Here is a 17,500-nt window from a genome sequence, read left to right as displayed (position 1 = left end):
TCATTGGCAAGCTGTCATAAAGCTGCCAACAAGTTTGGATAAAAACATATATGAAAATTGAGTGGAAGGATAATTCGTGGACGACATTAACACCTTTCAACACCAGCGCCAGCAAAGGAGTTACATGTACCCAGAATAATGCTATTTTAGCTGACAGAAAAGATCTTCTTGATATTACAATCAAGAGTTTTAAATTCTGATCACGGTAATTATATATCTTTTACTCTTGCTACAATAACTATTAGTGAGCGAGTTGGCGACGTGTTCAACTGTGAATTATCCAAACCTTATTTCAGTGTTAATTAATTTGAAATTAGCAAATTTTTTAATGTTAAAACGCAATATATAAAACGTGAATATATATATATATATATATATATATATATATATATATATATATATATATATATATATATATATATATATATATATATATATATATATATATATATATATATTTTTTTTTTTTTTTTTTTACTTAATTTTTTTTCTCCAGTTGTAATAAATAACAAGACAACTTGTGCATCTTGCATCATCATCAATTACATTTATAACCAAGTGAGGCACCTTTTACCACTATTTGGCACTTAGTTCAGGTGATATGACAATGCATGACACTGAAGCAGAAGCAGCCTTAAGTGCTCCAGCTTCACATATTCCTAATCCCAGGTCCAGGATTTGGCAAGTTTCCAATGAGAATTGAATACTGGTAGAATAGTGAGATCGAGACCTCTTATTGCCACCTCTCAACTCCTGCTTGCCGGGTTGATGAGAGTTCGGTGTTGGACTGTTTATACCCGATGTATTGATACATTAGTATTATGGGAAATTACAGGAAGATTAGACCCCAGTGTGGAAGTGTTCTTGGATATTCAAGTGAGACAACTGGAGGGTCTACCGAGGTATTATAAGATGATGACGTATTACTTTCTTTGTAATTAATTTACTCTAATCAGACAATTTTAAAAAATATTAAATAAAAATTAAAACTATCAATATCTTACCCAAAAGAGCCAAATGCTAACGAGCACAATGTATCCTAAATATTTATGAAGGGGATACCAGGATATACTGTAAATAAAGCCTACTGCTCCATGTTTCATTATTTTGGTAGCGCCGGGTAGGCTTGGCTAAAGTTAAACTGTGTGTGAGTCTTGTTAATCCCTCAACTTTTTCAGTCATAGTACATCATAAATCATCTCTTAAATGTGGAGAGACACGATGGCAGAGAGGCACATGCACCTGAAGCCAACCACACTGATCCACAGTATGAGGCATAGAATACAATTTGGGTGGAGCAAGTGAAAACGAATATTAATTTACGGCCATATTTCAAGTCCCCATATCAAAGGTCACAGTCCAGTTCACTTTGTTAGTTATATTTCAGCTACTTATGAAAACACACACGAATCTCCCAAACTTAACCAAACCAAACCAACCCTAACCTAAAATCGTTAATTGTTAGCTTTGATTAAGTAAGCTAAATTAGGTTTGATTTATTTGTGTCTGATGTCAAAAATAGTTGAGTATCTTAGCAACTATAACTAACATTGCCGATATGAGTGAGACCTTTCACTTAGAAGTGTCAAATCTGAGGATCATAGACTCGGACTGGCATTTACGAAGGCCGAGTATGTTGTGCAGTCGTTCTCGAGCAAATAAAGATGAAGAGAAAAACCCGAATGTGTAGCTACAACCTTCCTTTTCTTAATCTTTACAATACCTTAACATTGAGATGGCTGTCAGACATGGCCAGAACTGTACTCTTATATCGGCAAGACAAACAGTTGCCTCCAGGGTTGCAAATGTTACCAATTATCTCAAGTTACAACATGAGGCTCAGCTAATAACGCCGACATTAAGTTGGCGTTTATTGCTGTTGGGGGAAATACTGCTGGATGTTGCCGGTACCGTTGTGTTGGCTATACTGTGACGGCGAGGTTATGTTTAACGATTTTCCATAACGGCGGAAGGAAACATAGTATGAAACTATAACGAAGGCAATAGAAAATAATGAAAAATGAAAAAAAAAATCCGAGAAAAGATCAAGTGACTCGAGGTAATAGTGAGGCGACCGTCGTGTGGTAGATCACAAGCTATAAGAGGGATTGTATAGACTATAGTGTATTTGACGGCCCCAGATGAAGGAAATGTACTGTTGTTGTCATAATGTCATTACTGCGCGTCAACAACGAAGGCCTTTAGGCGCGTAACAAGGACTGACCTGATGCAGTGATGCAGTGACTACTTCTCTTGTAAAAAGAAAGGTGTCATGCGTGAATGTAACTTTAAGGAACCTGGTGTTATTCTCATTGTCCACACGACTATGTACATCTTCTATAATTATTTTTGCCTCATTTTTTAGGATGGAGGTTACAGTAGTAAATTCTGACAAATTTGTCTTTACATTCGAACGCCAAGCACACATGGGATGTATAAACTTGAATTACATTGATTACATTTGACCCATTTTTTAGAGACACTCATTAGACGTTCGCTAAATAAATTTACTTTTCATATTTTGAGCTACTTTTAGGGGCCCAAATGATGGCCACACCCTGCCCCGTCTATTCCTTAGTAAGTCATAACAAAACCATCGACCAGATCAACACCTCCTTTCTCCTCAGGTTTGTCTCAGCTAGACTCTATTACTGTACGTCAATTTTTCTTAATTCAAGATTTCAATGATTTCTTCCTTTGTCTCGGGACATTCTAGCATTGAGGAACGTCCTTATCTTGCAAGACAGCCCATTACATTTCATGGCTTTAACTGACGTCTATCCCCAGAGCGCAAGTCAGACTCTTTTTATCAACGCTCTCAATCCTCTTGTTTATAGTTTTATTTCGCCATAACTAATCTTTGTGTCATATTGCCATTTACGTTATCTTACTCTAGCATTAAAGTACCTAGATTTAATATGGTTCCAGTACTGACTACATTAAATTTTTAATAAAATTAATGAATACTATATTTTTGGCATTCTCCATTCTTTTCCAGTCCATCTTCGACGTGGACCTTGTATTGTGGATTTTATTGTTTGGCATTGTTTTTTTTTTTAATTCCCTCTTCCACATTTATACATTCTCTCTACACAGAAATGTTTAATGCCAAACTCTAATCACTGATTGATAATTCAATTTTTGGCCAGCTAAGTTTCCTTCTTAACGTTAATAAACTCATACACAAAAGTCAGGCAAATCTGGCGTATATTTGCCAGACAAGCTCACATTGTTGACACACAGGAGCACTAATTAACATCTATTGTCCTACACTACACTTTCTTGAAGTTTATTTGTACTTCATAAATACAGAGGACAAGTTAACACAGGTACCACTCGCATGCAGGGGAAAGATCAAATAAAGATGGGAATTATTTTAACCAGTTTTATGATATCACATAAATAGTTTTGAAGTTTTCAGTGAGAGGCAGATATATAATATGGATGGAAAATACAAATAAGCGTACAGTTGCCTCAGAGTTCCTTTACCCCTTGTGGTGATGTTTACGTAAATATAGCAACGTCACAGTGCCAAATTTATGAATGAATGGGTAGTAGTTTGTGAAGATGGAGCTGATTGGTGGACAAGTTCGGGTGCTGGACGTCAGGAGAAAAGGTTGGGAGGGGGGGGGGGAGGCCTTCCCCAGAGGTAAAATTGTGAGGGCAACCCAACCACTGCCACAACCACAGCACCTCACTTACACCACACTCCACACCTTGGTCGAGCTGGTTAGTATTCTAGAGTTAGTAGTGAAGAGATGTATTTTAGTTCTGAGATAACTTTTTGTCTTTTTATGTATCAACGAGAATTGACTTTTCATACTTATTCAGTAAGATCTCTTTAATGCTATAGACACATTAGGTGCACCTACACTGCAGAGCCGTGGGACACATTTACTGTACCTAACGATTCATTAATGCTGCCAACTTGATATCATAATGTCTGTGTTTTATTTATTGGGCCGTCTACGTATTCTGTCGTTTCCGTATCATAAACGTTTATAGTAATGATCGTACAACACTTCAGATCGTTAGGAGCAGGTGATTTAATTCCCACGAGTGGTGTATTAATAGGGGTTTACACTTGTAATTACCTGAAGCATTGGCACAGAAAAGAAGAGACACACGATCCTTTGCAGCTTTGAAACCTGGCATCCTTGCTTCTTCTTTTGCAAGATAAGTCCTGTCAGACATACGTTTCCAAAACAAAGCTGTTTCGTCAGCGTCAAACACTTCGTAATGTAAATATCCACCTTCCTGTATCACCTGACGAAACTCCTGTGGGTACCCACGAGCAGCCTCAGCATCGGCAGATGGTTTCACCAGATACAACCTTGTTTGTTGCAGCGTATCCTGCTAAAATTTCTGCAGCCATCCCTTGCTTGCTTGAAAAACACGCTTATCCTTGTCGGGAACATCGGAACATTCAACCAAACTATTGTAGATGATGTCTTGCGTTGCTCTGCAGCTGTTTTGTCATCACAGGAAGCCTCTTCTTGTAGCAATCTTCCATCCACAAAAATACCCCCTTTTCCATTGTTTGCAGAAATTGGTCCTTTTGAACCCTGACAATATGACTCACAAATCTTGAGGATGCTTCACTAAATGCTTTCATCACATCAGCGCGAACCTTATACACAGACATAAAAAAAACGGTAATGAAATAGATGGACGGAGAGACAGGAACAAGATAGCATATAAACACGGGAAGTCCCATAGAGAAGCAAGGTGCACGAGTTGGCAGAGTGGAACAGACTGAAGGCAAGGCGGAAGATGACGATGAGGAAGAGTGGGAGGTGTCAGGTGGGGAAGGAGCTAATGTCGAAAACAGTTCATATTTTAAAGAGAGAGAGAGAGAGAGAGAGAGAGAGAGAGAGAGAGAGAGAGAGAGAGAGAGAGAGAGAGTGTGTGTGTGTGTGTGTGTGTGTGTGTGATACCTAGTAAGTTGGTGCAGGAGGCATCTCGGATAATGATATACATAGATCCTTAAATTATTCTAATTATTCTGCAACTTAACAAGGTGCCTCTGGTACACAGTATAACTAACAAAGCATTTTACACACATGTTATGCTCGATTTGTTCACCAAGGATCGGAAAGATGAATTCTTTTTATAGGTGTGTAATAAGAGAATATACGTGTTATTAACAGAATAATCACGCCCTAAGTATGACCATAAATCTATTTAACGTTAAAATTTTACTAAAACCATTTATCTGTTTAATCTATTGGGTGACCTGGCCTGCAGGAAGCTATCTCCATATGTAAATACCGAGGTAGCTGACAGTCGGGTCTAACCTCCTACATTTGACATATGACACGACTTTTAATTCTGGCTGTTTTAATTTATCTAGTGCACTGGTACGGTACACTCTGAGCAACAAGATTCTGGTGCTTTATTTGGATATTTCGATCTAACTGGTCTTGTAAACAGAAATATTTATACACAGCCTTTTATAAACTCGTTAATAAATGCGGCTTAAAACAAGTGAATATAAACAGACATACACTAAACTACACAGAGGAACTACTACTACTACTTTGCTGTCACTCGGTATCGTGTTTGACGATCATCCAGCTATGACACAATGATATGAGTTGTTAAGGATGTCACCATCATTGGTGAGTTCTGAGGTGACTAGAGAGGCCGATACGGGACTGGCAGGGGGGTCGATCACAGATGCTGGACGTGTGGAGAGCTACATCTAGTGCGGGGGAGGTGGAAAGCGTCTTTTCGGCGCTGGCGCTTGTCTGCCTTGGTATGCAGTTGGGCTAACTCGAGAATGTTGACACCTTCTTCTGTGGTGCTCCTACAAACGTTATGGTGTGGAGTAATCGTCTCCCAGGTGAGGGGGTCGATTTGGCAATTTTTCAGGTTTGTCTTAAGACTATCCTTATACCTTCAGTGTTACCGGCCAGCGCTACATTTACTATTCGTTTAGCGACTGTAAAGTAGCTGCTTTGGCAGTCTACTGTCGTCCATGCGGGTAACATAGCCACTCCAACGTAGTTTTTCATGGATAATGGTAGCCTCGATGTTCTGACAGTTGAAGTCAGGGAGAATACTCGCATTTGTTCTCTTGTCATCCCAGCGAATTCGGAGGATGGAACGTAGACTACGTTGGTGAAAGTTTTCAAGTTCCTTGAAGTGACTCCTGTATGAGACCCATGTCTCGCTGCCATATAGCAGGGTGGGGAGGACTACTGTTCGATATACGTGTAACTTTGTAGATAATTTCAGCTCCCAACAGCTGAAGACACGGGTATGGAGTGTGTCAAAGACTTGAGATGTGCATCTGATCCGACGTTGAATCTCTTCATCGATGTCTGCGGTGGTGGACAGCTGGGAGCTGACATACCGAAAGTGGCTGAACCAGGGACAGGCTGAAAGAGAATCTGAGTCTTACATGCATTCACCTAAAGGCCGAAGTGTGCAAACGCATCTGCAAAGGTGTTCAGAATCTCCTGTAGGTCATGTTCAGTGTGGACGACAAGGGTGAAGTCGTCTGCATACTGATGTTCAGTAATGGAAGCTACCGACACCTTTTTTTCTGCCTGGAGTTGTTTAATGTTGAAAAGACCCTTCATCCGGTATTCGATGTCCACCCCAACGGCTAAATTGGCACTGGCACGAGTTGGGATTTTTTCAGGTAACTAGAACAAAGTTCAAGGACAAAGTTGGGCCTTTAAAGTCAGGGAGGGGAGAAATGATAAATGGCAGTGAAGAAATAAGCAAAGCATTGAACAGCTACTTCTTATCAGTTTTCACAGAAGAAATTCGCGAGGAAATTCCAGAGGTGGAACTGATATTTAGGGGAAAGGAAGAAGAGAAATTAAAGAATATCACTATCAGAAAAGAGGGTGTTCTTAAGAGGATAAATAAACTAAAGAAGACAAAATCCCCAGGGCCGGATGAAATTTTCCCTCGGGTCTTCAAAGAGTGTAGGGAACAGATTAGCGGACCTCTCGTAAATTTATTTACAAAATCATTAGACACCGGAGTTGTGCCAGACTTAAGGAAACAGGAAAATGTAGTACCCATATTCAAAAAGGGAGACAGAGCATCAGCGTCAAATTACCAGCCGATCAGAGTGACGTCAGTAGTGGGGAAATTTCTTGAATCAATTATAGCAGATAGCATCCGATCGCACTTAGAGAAAAGCAAATTAGTCTACGACTCTCAACATGGGTTTACAAAGGGAAAATCTTGTCTAACAAATATGCTGACGTTTTTTAGGAAAGTCTTCGAGGTAGTAGATAATGACGAAAATTACGATGTTATTTACTTAGACTTTAGCAAAGCATTTGACAGGGTACCGCATCAGAGGCTTCTGAGAAAAATTAAGGCTCATGGTATCCAGGGGAAAGTTTTAAATTGGATAAAATCATGGCTCACCGATAGAACGCAGAGGGTCAGCGTAGATGGTAACCAGTGGGGTTCCCCAGGGGTCAGTACGAGGCCCACTCTTGTTCATCATCTACATAAACGATCTAGATACTGGGATCAGCAGTGACATAAGCAAGTTTGCGGATGACACCAAAATAAGGCGGCAGATTAATTCAGGGCAGGATGCAAATGCATTACAGGAGGATCTAAATAAACTGCAGGGGTGGTCTGAAAAATGGCAAATGAAATTCAAAACCAGCAAGTGCAGCGTACTTAATATTGGAAGAACAAATACTGTCAATGCATACAGCCTTAACAACATCAACCTAGAGAGGTCGACTTGTGAAAGAGACCTCGGGGTACTTGTAAGCCCGGACCTACGGCCTAGAAAATAGTGCGTTAATGTTCGAAATAAGGCAAACAGAGTATTGGGTTTTATATCTAGAAGTGTAAGTAATAAGAGTGTAGAGGTCTTATTGCCACTATATCTTGCGCTAGTCAGGCCGCACCTCAATTCACTAGTCGGTGCAGCGAAGAATGACGAAAATGATTCCGGGACTTAGAAACCTTCCATATCAGGATAGGTTAAAGAAACTAAACTTGCATTCCCTAGAAAGACGAAGAGTGCGGGGAGATATGATAGAAGTATTTAAGTGGGTGAAAGGAATCAATAAAGGGGATATAGATAAAGATCTTATAATATCCGAGCAGGATAGGACTCGGAGCAACGGATTTAAGTTGGATAAGTTTAGGTTTAGGAGGGAGATAGGAAGGAACTGGTTCACAAATAGGGTGGTGGACGAGTGGAACAAGCTTAGCAACTTTGTAGTAAGTTCGGGAACTCTGGAAAGTTTCAAAAGGAGGCTGGATAGATTCATGGATGATAGATAGTGGTAGTAACTCTCGCCAGGAGCTGCCATGCACAGGCCAACCGGCCTATTGCAGACTCCTTATTTTCTTATGTTCTTATGTTCTTAAGGAAGGTAGCCAAGAAAGTGGAAAAGAGAGTTGGTGCCAGTACACATCCTTGTTTTACCCCCGTTTGGATGGGGAAGAACTCAGACTGGGTGCCATTGTTGAGGACACTGCCGTTCATTCTATCGTGGAGTTGCCTTACAATGGCGATGAATTTTGGTGGGCTTCCCTGTTGAATGAGTTGAAGGCCTTGGTTAGGTTAATGAAGGCCATCTACAGGTCACGACGCTGTTCTCTGCACTTTTTCTGTATCTGACAGGCAGCAAAGATCATGTCAGTGGTGCCGCATGATGGTCTAAAGCTACATTGAGATTCTGGGAGGAAGTTTGTTCAGGAGGACTCTGGCGATAATCTTGCCAGTTACAGACAGCAGCGAGATCCCGCGTTAGTTGCCAAAAACTGACTGGTCTCCTCTGTTCTTATAAATATTGACGATGGAGGCTTTTGTAAGAGCTTGGGGGATTTCCTTCTCTTCCCATATATTCTTCTCACGTCTCGCCAGGGGGTAGGACCATAAGGCCATGGAAAACGTGTCCTTAGTCTGACTGGCCTTCTCATGAACGCATTAATCGTGAGGAAACTTAAGAAAATACAGGGATGTGGATGGAGCCTGGTGTGCAGTGGTGAACCCAACAACACACAGGAATAGTTCGATTATAATTATTTTCTTTTTATAATCTGGGAAGTTCAGACTTGTTTTAGCAATGTGGTCACCCTGTTTGTGAACCTATTCTTATTTGATTACTTGGGGAAATCACTTTATAATCCGTCACTGGAAACTACGAGTCCACGAGGATTTTTGACGGGTGTGATCTCAGATTTTTAACTCTTAACGTGTACATTGTGACGCTATTTCTGGAAGTCATACACAAACACACGAATACCAACCGCTGTCCGATGCATTTATAGATATTTCCGTTAACCTGATTTGAAACTATTTTTTCCGGCATCTGTTTTTCACTTGGTTTCACTTGACTTACTTTTAAACAAATTTAAATTGGCTTTAGAAGTTGCAAAGTCACCATAGACCAGTTACAGGTGTGCCACTGATGGCACCATTTTTTTGACTACAACGGTACAGCAAAGTATATTTTTTAAGCATTAAACTGTTATTATTTTATTGTCTAATCATCATTACATATAACACCACCCATCATCACTACATATAACATCCTCCATCATCACTACATATAACACCATCCATCATCACTACATATAACACCATCCATCATCACTACAGATCGGTAAAGTAGTTTCCGAGATTCTCGTGCGGACATACAGACAGACTTCTTTGTTTTATATATATATATATATATATATATATATATATATATATATATATATATATATATATATATATGTGTGTGTGTATGTGTGTGTGTGTGTGTGTGTGTGTGTGTGTGTGTGTGTGTGTGTGTGTGTGTGTGTGTGTGTGTGCTCATTGGCATTTACTTTCAAAATCTGCCTCTTTCATAGTCGCCAAATATTATTAGTCAAACTTCTTGTGTCTTACGAATCAAACAGTGGTAAAAGTGTCTTACACCGTATAACATGTCGTAATCCAGATGATTCAGTATGTTATTTAATAATTTCTTTGAAATAAATGTATAGTATTTACCAGGTACCACCAACAGTGCCCCGACTTTCACCAAAGGCAGCCACGTCAATATTCTTGCTGTTGCTCACTTTGTTTCTGCATTTTTCTGGTTATTAAACTGTTTCATTTTCAGTTCCAATTTGCACATGCGCCAACCCTGACTAGGTCATTTCTTTGAGAAGTTCAGAGCTTCATTCTCAGCTCTAGGCCCCGAGAGTTTTCACTATAATTTGAAACTCTTTCCTCATGTACTTTACATTCACTATCAATCTTTCTTTTATCATCTGATGGTCAGCCATTTCGTGTGCCACCCTTCGTAGTGCATTCACATTGGTCAATTTACACAAGTATCATTCTTCTACCTAAACTTAGTCTAACAATGTGTAATATTAACGACAACTATGTGATGCGCTGCAGACAGTATGTGATACGAATTTAGTAACAGCCAAAATCCTCCGTAGAATATCGTAGTAACGAATTTAACATCAGCAGTACATGTGTCCAGGTCAGTCATACTCAACAAGACACTGAACCATAAGAGAGATCTAAGTTTGGTAAAAAAAATTATAGTTGTGACAAACAACAATGGAGATGGTCAGGAAATATTAAAGAGAAAAGAAATGGGAACAGTCGACTTGTTCTCATTATTAACACACAGTACATAACGGAAATATGAACAAAAATACTAAATAAAAATCACACATGGTTGCAAGACGTGGTCTCTTAAAACAACGTCTTGATATTATAGGTTTTGGTGTAGAATAGAGAAGACGGAGAAGAAGACATAACCTGGAAATAAGATAAATCAATGGACGTTACGACATTATAACATAAATAAAGACCTACAGAATACGAGAGTTGGCAACATAACAAGAGTGGCAGAGCCCAGACATCCTAAAATGACATATAGCAATAAACCATATGGTGAGAGATCAATAGAAAGACAAGATATGGTTGAGTGATTCAATATGACGAAGGACAGACAGGAATTGAACTTGATAGCAACGGCAAGGGACAATGAGGTCTGGGAGTCATTAGAGAAGCAGTAGTTGTGAACCATCATGAGATATTGTTTATGTGATGTTTCAACATCCTGTTAACAATTATAATCGTAACAATTTTCATTGTTTCATGGCACAATACTAACTCAAACCTACAGTATATGCATCCCTCGTGCACCTGGTAGTACACGCCGTCTGCATCTCACAAGGTTCTCTATGATATAAATAAGCTTTGAATGCTTATGGAACAATTCTCACCAGCTTGCACTGTGGTGACACCAAATTTAACATTTGTGGGTTATTTTTGTGGGAGTCCCATTTCCAAACGCTTTTCATTTATCTACTGATTGCTTCATAATTTGCAATTCAAATTTTCACTCGACATGTTAAAATATCATACATAATTCCACTGTTTAATATCACACATACCGGATCGTATAGCTACAGTAACTGAGAGGAACCATGAATAATTTGGTAATTTATTTCATGCTATGATCAGATTCACTTTTTGCAGGACTGTTAGGTTTGAAGTAAATGGGAGTTACATTCATGCGGTCGCAGTTTATACGTTGGTATGGACCTGAATAAATGCATGATCAAGGCTGTTGGTGGCGCTATTATCGTCGCTGATCAAGTTTTATCATTATGTCTGAATTTTATCACTCGTTTTCATTCGTGTGATGAATTACTGTATATATAAGCCTTGGAAAGGTAAATAAGAAGGGAACTTTATATTTCTTCTGCTTTGTTTGTCACTGAATATAGAGCTACGAACACCAACAGTTTACCTCAGGCAAGTGATGACTGAACCATCCTGGTTGAGAACAGCAGCCCTCAAATGGTTAGGGCAATTTCTTTTTTCAACGCTCTGTATTCGTATCATATTCCTATGTTTTAGTCTAAAACTCTTATATTATTCCTGGAATTTCAAGTTACACTTTATATATCACCTATTATTGTAATTTGATCAGAAGGCTATGGGAACTGAGAAATTAATTTGTTAGTACTTCCTTTCAGATAGTAAGGCAGACGACTCGTAACAAAGAGGTTTGGAACCAGTGTGTAGGAAATTGTTACCCGTAGAGTTAAGAGTCACTACTAACAAAACTCGCAGTACAATGGTACAAATATATCTGTACCGCACCTGATCCCTGTGACTGATTGCCTCAAAAGTAATTTGATTTTTCACCTCCCTAAGATATTGTGAAACTAGACGAACAGTCGCCTTTCCTTTAGTTTTATGATTTTCTGATATTTAGCAATATGTAACATCACTAAACTTTTGAATTATAGAACACATTGCATTTACGGTAATTACAGTATGTATATAGCGTTATCAATACCGTACAAAGGCAGATCACAAGAGGGTAAAGAAACTGAAAGCAAATGAACATAATACAGAATTTTATGGCTCAAACTACATAAAAATTAGTTCAGTTGTGCACCTGGGACCAGTACAGTATATGCTGGAATTCATATTGTTATTAAGATCAGAAGTTATATTTACTACAAAATACAGACTCCGATAACAATAACAACTGGACTCTCAAATTATTACTAATATATCTTAACTCTAAGACTGTCTGGCACCCAGTGTATAACATTTCATAGTCTCACATTTTTTCATTGTCTGGGAAGCGACAAATGACATTACAACACAAAGTTACGAGAGGTGTATTGTGCAACGTGCTATTGGAGCTGTTACCAGGGAAAGGTAGAGTCGAGCCTCTGGTTATACTATTCATCATAGAAGATTCCATTTCTTAGGTAAGGTCTTAATATCTGAATATCTTGTTTAGATGATATATTTTATATGACTTTCTTTGGACATAGACACGAGACAATCAGAGTTAACAGCCTCATCAACTTGTACCTCTCCAGTCTCTTCCTGTCGTGTAGCTGCCCAAGTTGCTAATACTGAAGCAGCGAGAACAATGAATGTCTTGCGTTTTTTTAACTCAGAAATTTGTAAAGAGTAGAAATAGTCCTCCTTCTTGTAACCTGGGTAACCTTTCTTCTGAGTACATTATCTTCACTACAAAAGTATGGAGAACAGCACCTTAAGCAACTCTGCCCCTGTTAGATAAGACCAAACAGAGGACAAGAGACGACTCCATTCGTCGTATCTAGAGAGAAGAACGAGGAGAAGGAGGAAGGTAAGGATGGAGGAGTGGAGGTGAGGCACACACCGCTCTTCATAAAGGTAATAGCTTCATCGTGGCTTCATCAGCACACACCTGCCGTGCACATTGTTGTCCAGATTAATATTTCCGGGAGTAAATCTCTCTCTCTCTCTCTCTCTCTCTCTCTCTCTCTCTCTCTCTCTCGTATATACATTGCATTAACTGTCTTTTTCAGTTGATTCCCTGTGTACTGCCTGAAAATGCAAACAATCAGAAAATCACATACAGTAAAAGCACAAGTACGGCACTGTATATTGCGACCGCAGCCTATCATCCTCTTCAGCAGCATCGAAACCTAAACGCTGCGTCAGGCTTTTAATTTTTGTAAACCAAACCTAACCAAACCTAACCAAACCTAACCTAACCTAACTAGAACTCTCCCACAATCTGGTAAAGGTTAAGATGTATTTTACTTGAAATATTATTTTTATTTGTATAATTATGAATGAGTTAACATTATTATCAACAAAATTTTAGTGGCTAATCTGAATCTAGTTAACAGTGTCACGATTACCTTTAATAAATGCAGTTTGAAACAGTGAAATATGATTCTTTTGCCTAATGAATTGTGGATGACAGTCGTACATTTCGTTGGTGATATCAGTATTTTTTATTTGTACTTATAAATTAAGTTTTTAAAAATGATTTTGTGTTTCATGATTCTTTTGGTGTAAAAATACACTCTCAGTTAAGGTTTGAAACATATTGTTTACGTTTTGTGAAGTTGGTATTCTCTGGAGTTGTTATTTAATCTATGGGGCCCTAAAGCACGGTCAAAGATAACCCATGGAATTTTAGTTCTCCTTACCTAAGGGAATCTACTGTACATGCCAATTATCGATGAATTTTACCGGGACACTTTTTTTGGTATTTTTTATGAGCCTCAGCCTCCGGTGAATTCAGTGACACCCATTAGTCAAAACTGGATTCCCAACCTCCAATGGTAGTTCGTGCTTGATTTGATTAAAATTAGCAAAGTGGTTTTTAAAAAAAAATCCGTTATTAGGAGTTTGCATAGTGAGTCTGTATGGCAAGTAAAATAGCCGTATTGAAGTGAGGGTAGACTGTATTGAAAGAATAAAATGACTTGTGGTCCAGCCATTTTATTACTGTATATAACCAGTTCCAAAAATTTCCTCATTATTTACATGTGTGCCAGCTGTCACCGTCGAGGGTTAACCTGTGTTGCTATCAGAAGGAGTGATGGGTAATACCACGAATGCTGGTCAACTCGTGCTAAGTCCAATTCACACCATTTAAAACTTATGTAAAACCCATACAAATTCGTACCAAATCCTATACCAGCTCGTTCGCAAATAGAACTTGGCAGACCGTATACGCCGGACTAACCAAATTAATATTTCGTTTACCTAAGAACCTTCATTTAATGTGTATTGCATAATATATATATATATATATATATATATATATATATATATATATATATATATATATATATATATATATATATATATATATATATATATATATATATATATATATAATTTTTTTTTTTTTTTTTTAGCTCCACAATGAAAAACGTGGATAAGATAAATCTTGGTGGTGTTGGTGTGCGGATTACTGGATGTCATGTTTATGACCTGACCTCATGTTTAGTAAGGTCACCCTGTGTACTTAAGCCTCTCTCGGTCCATGTAATTCAGTTGCCTCTGAAGATGTCTTGAATAAAGACGAAAGCTAAGGTGCTCCATTGTTTCCCTTTTCCCTGTGTGATTTTATCAAGATTTATCTTATATATATCATATATATATATATATATATATATATATATATATATATATATATATATATATATATATATATATATATATATATATATATATATATATATATATATATATATATATATATACAAAGAAGTATGTCTGTTTGTGTGTGTGTGTGTCTGCACGAGAATCTCGGAAACTACTTTACCGATCTGTAGTGATGATGGATGGTGTTATATGTAGTGATGATGGATGGTATTATATGTAGTGATGATGGATGGTGTTATATGTAGTGATGATGGATGGTGTTATATGTAGTGATGATTGATGGATGATGTTATATGTAGTGATGATGGATGATGTTCTATGTAGTGATGATGGATGATATTATATGTAGTGATGATAGGTGGTGTTATATGTAGTGATGATTATACAATAAAATAATAACAGTTTAATGCTAAAAAAATATAATTTGCTGTACCGTTGTAGTGGAACTTACATACACCGTTAATGAACTATTGATGGAAGAAGAAGTTTTGGGGACTGAACAGTGAGACAATGTGGAGCCTCCCGGAGGGTGGCGTCCTACCGTGGCCTAGCGAATGAGCCGCCCGGACCAAACTTGGCATTGCTAGCAAGTGTCATGAGGGGATCTCAACAACTTTGAATGCTATTGTTTGAGACTACTTTTGCACCACACCCGTGGTCCAACATCATATGCAGCACTCAAGACAGTGAATGGACAAGTCTGCAGAACCTATCAGGAAGCGTGCAATCTCCTTGGCCTACTGGAAGATGATGGTCACTGGAATGACACATTAGAAGAGGCAGCAGCTACTCAATCGCCAATGAGCATGAGGAACCTGTTTGCCATCATAATTGCTACATGTGGACTTTCCTACCCAAGCCAGCTCTGGAAAAACTACCAAGAAAGTCTTTCAGAGGATCTGCTTCATCAAGCAAGAAGAGAACATCCTGGTCAAGAGATTGAGTTCCTGGATGAAATGTTCAACAGGGCTCTGATCATGCTGGAAGACAAAGTGATGGAGCTATGCGGAAAAAACATGGTTGATTTTTTATTGCATTCCCCAAACCGAGAAGAACCAGTAGTTGCAAACAGGGAGTTGCTCAGAGAGACAGACTACTCAGTTGAAGTTCTGGTGAATTTTCTTGAAGAAAATGAGCCTCACCTGGTGCCTGATCAAGCAAATGCTTATGAACAGATCTTGCAAGCGATACAAGCGGAGCAGGGAGGTATGATCTTTCTCGATGCACCTGGCGGGACAGGAAAAACATTCCTGATCAACCTTCTGTTGGCCAAAGTACGTCATCAGGGGAAAATTGCTCTTGCTGTGGCTTCCTCAGGCATTGCTGCAGCACTACTAGAAGGAGGACGTACTGCACACTCAACTTTTAAAGTGCCTCTCAACCTCGCTCGCAATGAGAATCCAGTGTGCAACATCAAAAAAGGATCGGCAAAGGCAAAACTCTTAGAAAAATGCAGATCGTTTAACGCATTGGACAGGACCTTGCAAGACATACGAGAAAATGATCAGCTCATGGGTGGCATTACAATGGTCATTGCTGGAGACGTTCGCCAGACCCTACCTGTCATTCCTAGAAGCACTTCAGCTGATGAACTGAATGCGTGCCTCAAGGCCTCATACCTTTGGAGAAGTGTTCAGACACTCACCCTATCCACAAACATGAGAGTACATCTACAAGGAGATCAGGATGCTGGACGGTTTGCAAACCTTCTACTACAGATTGGGAATGGAACTTTCCCTGTTGATTCAGAAGGACAAATAATCATTCCTCAAGGATGTGGAAATGTTGTAAAGTCCTCAACTGAGCTCACTAACATGGTCTACCCAAACATTATCCACCACTACAAGGATCACAAGTGGCTGCGTGACGTGCAATTCTGGCACCAAAGAATGAAACAGTGGCTGAAATCAACATGACTTTACTCAGACAGCTTCCAGGCAGTGAGACCTCATTCAAATCTGTTGATACAGTAATCGACCAGGACCAAGCAGTCCAGTACCCTGCAGAAATCCTTAATTCTGTGGAGCCCGCTGGAATGCCTCCTCACCACCTCACTCTCAAGATTGGAACTCCTATAATGCTCTTAAGAAATCTTCAACCATCAATCCTCTGCAGTGGCACAAGACTGGTGGTGAAGAACATGATGCCACATGTACTGGAAGCTACAATACTGACAGGAAAAGCTAAAGGAGAGGACGTTTTTATACCAAGGATACCTCTCATCACCACTGACCTGCCATTTGAGTTCAAGCAACTTCAGTTCCCGGTTAAAGTGAGCTTTGCCATGACCATCTACAAAAGCCAGGGACAGTCCCTAAAGATGGTTGGCCTAAACCTGGTGTTTCCTTGCTTCTCTCATGGACAGTTCTATGTTGGATGCTCCAGAGTGGGAGCTGGCAAAAATCTGTACATACTTGCTGCTAATGGTAAAACCAAAAATGTGGTCTACCTTAATGCACTACAGTGAGACAATGTGGAGCTCCCTGAGGGGTGGGGTCCTACCGTGGCCTAGTGAATGAGCCGCCCAGAGGGCGGCGTTTCTGCTAGTATATATATAAATAAAGGTATAAAGCACATACTTTT

Source organism: Homarus americanus, unplaced genomic scaffold (assembly GCF_018991925.1).
Source record: "Homarus americanus isolate GMGI-L3 unplaced genomic scaffold, GMGI_Hamer_2.0 scaffold32929, whole genome shotgun sequence".
NCBI classification, from domain to species: Eukaryota; Metazoa; Arthropoda; class Malacostraca; order Decapoda; family Nephropidae; genus Homarus; species Homarus americanus.
This window is presented reverse-complemented; position numbering follows the sequence as displayed.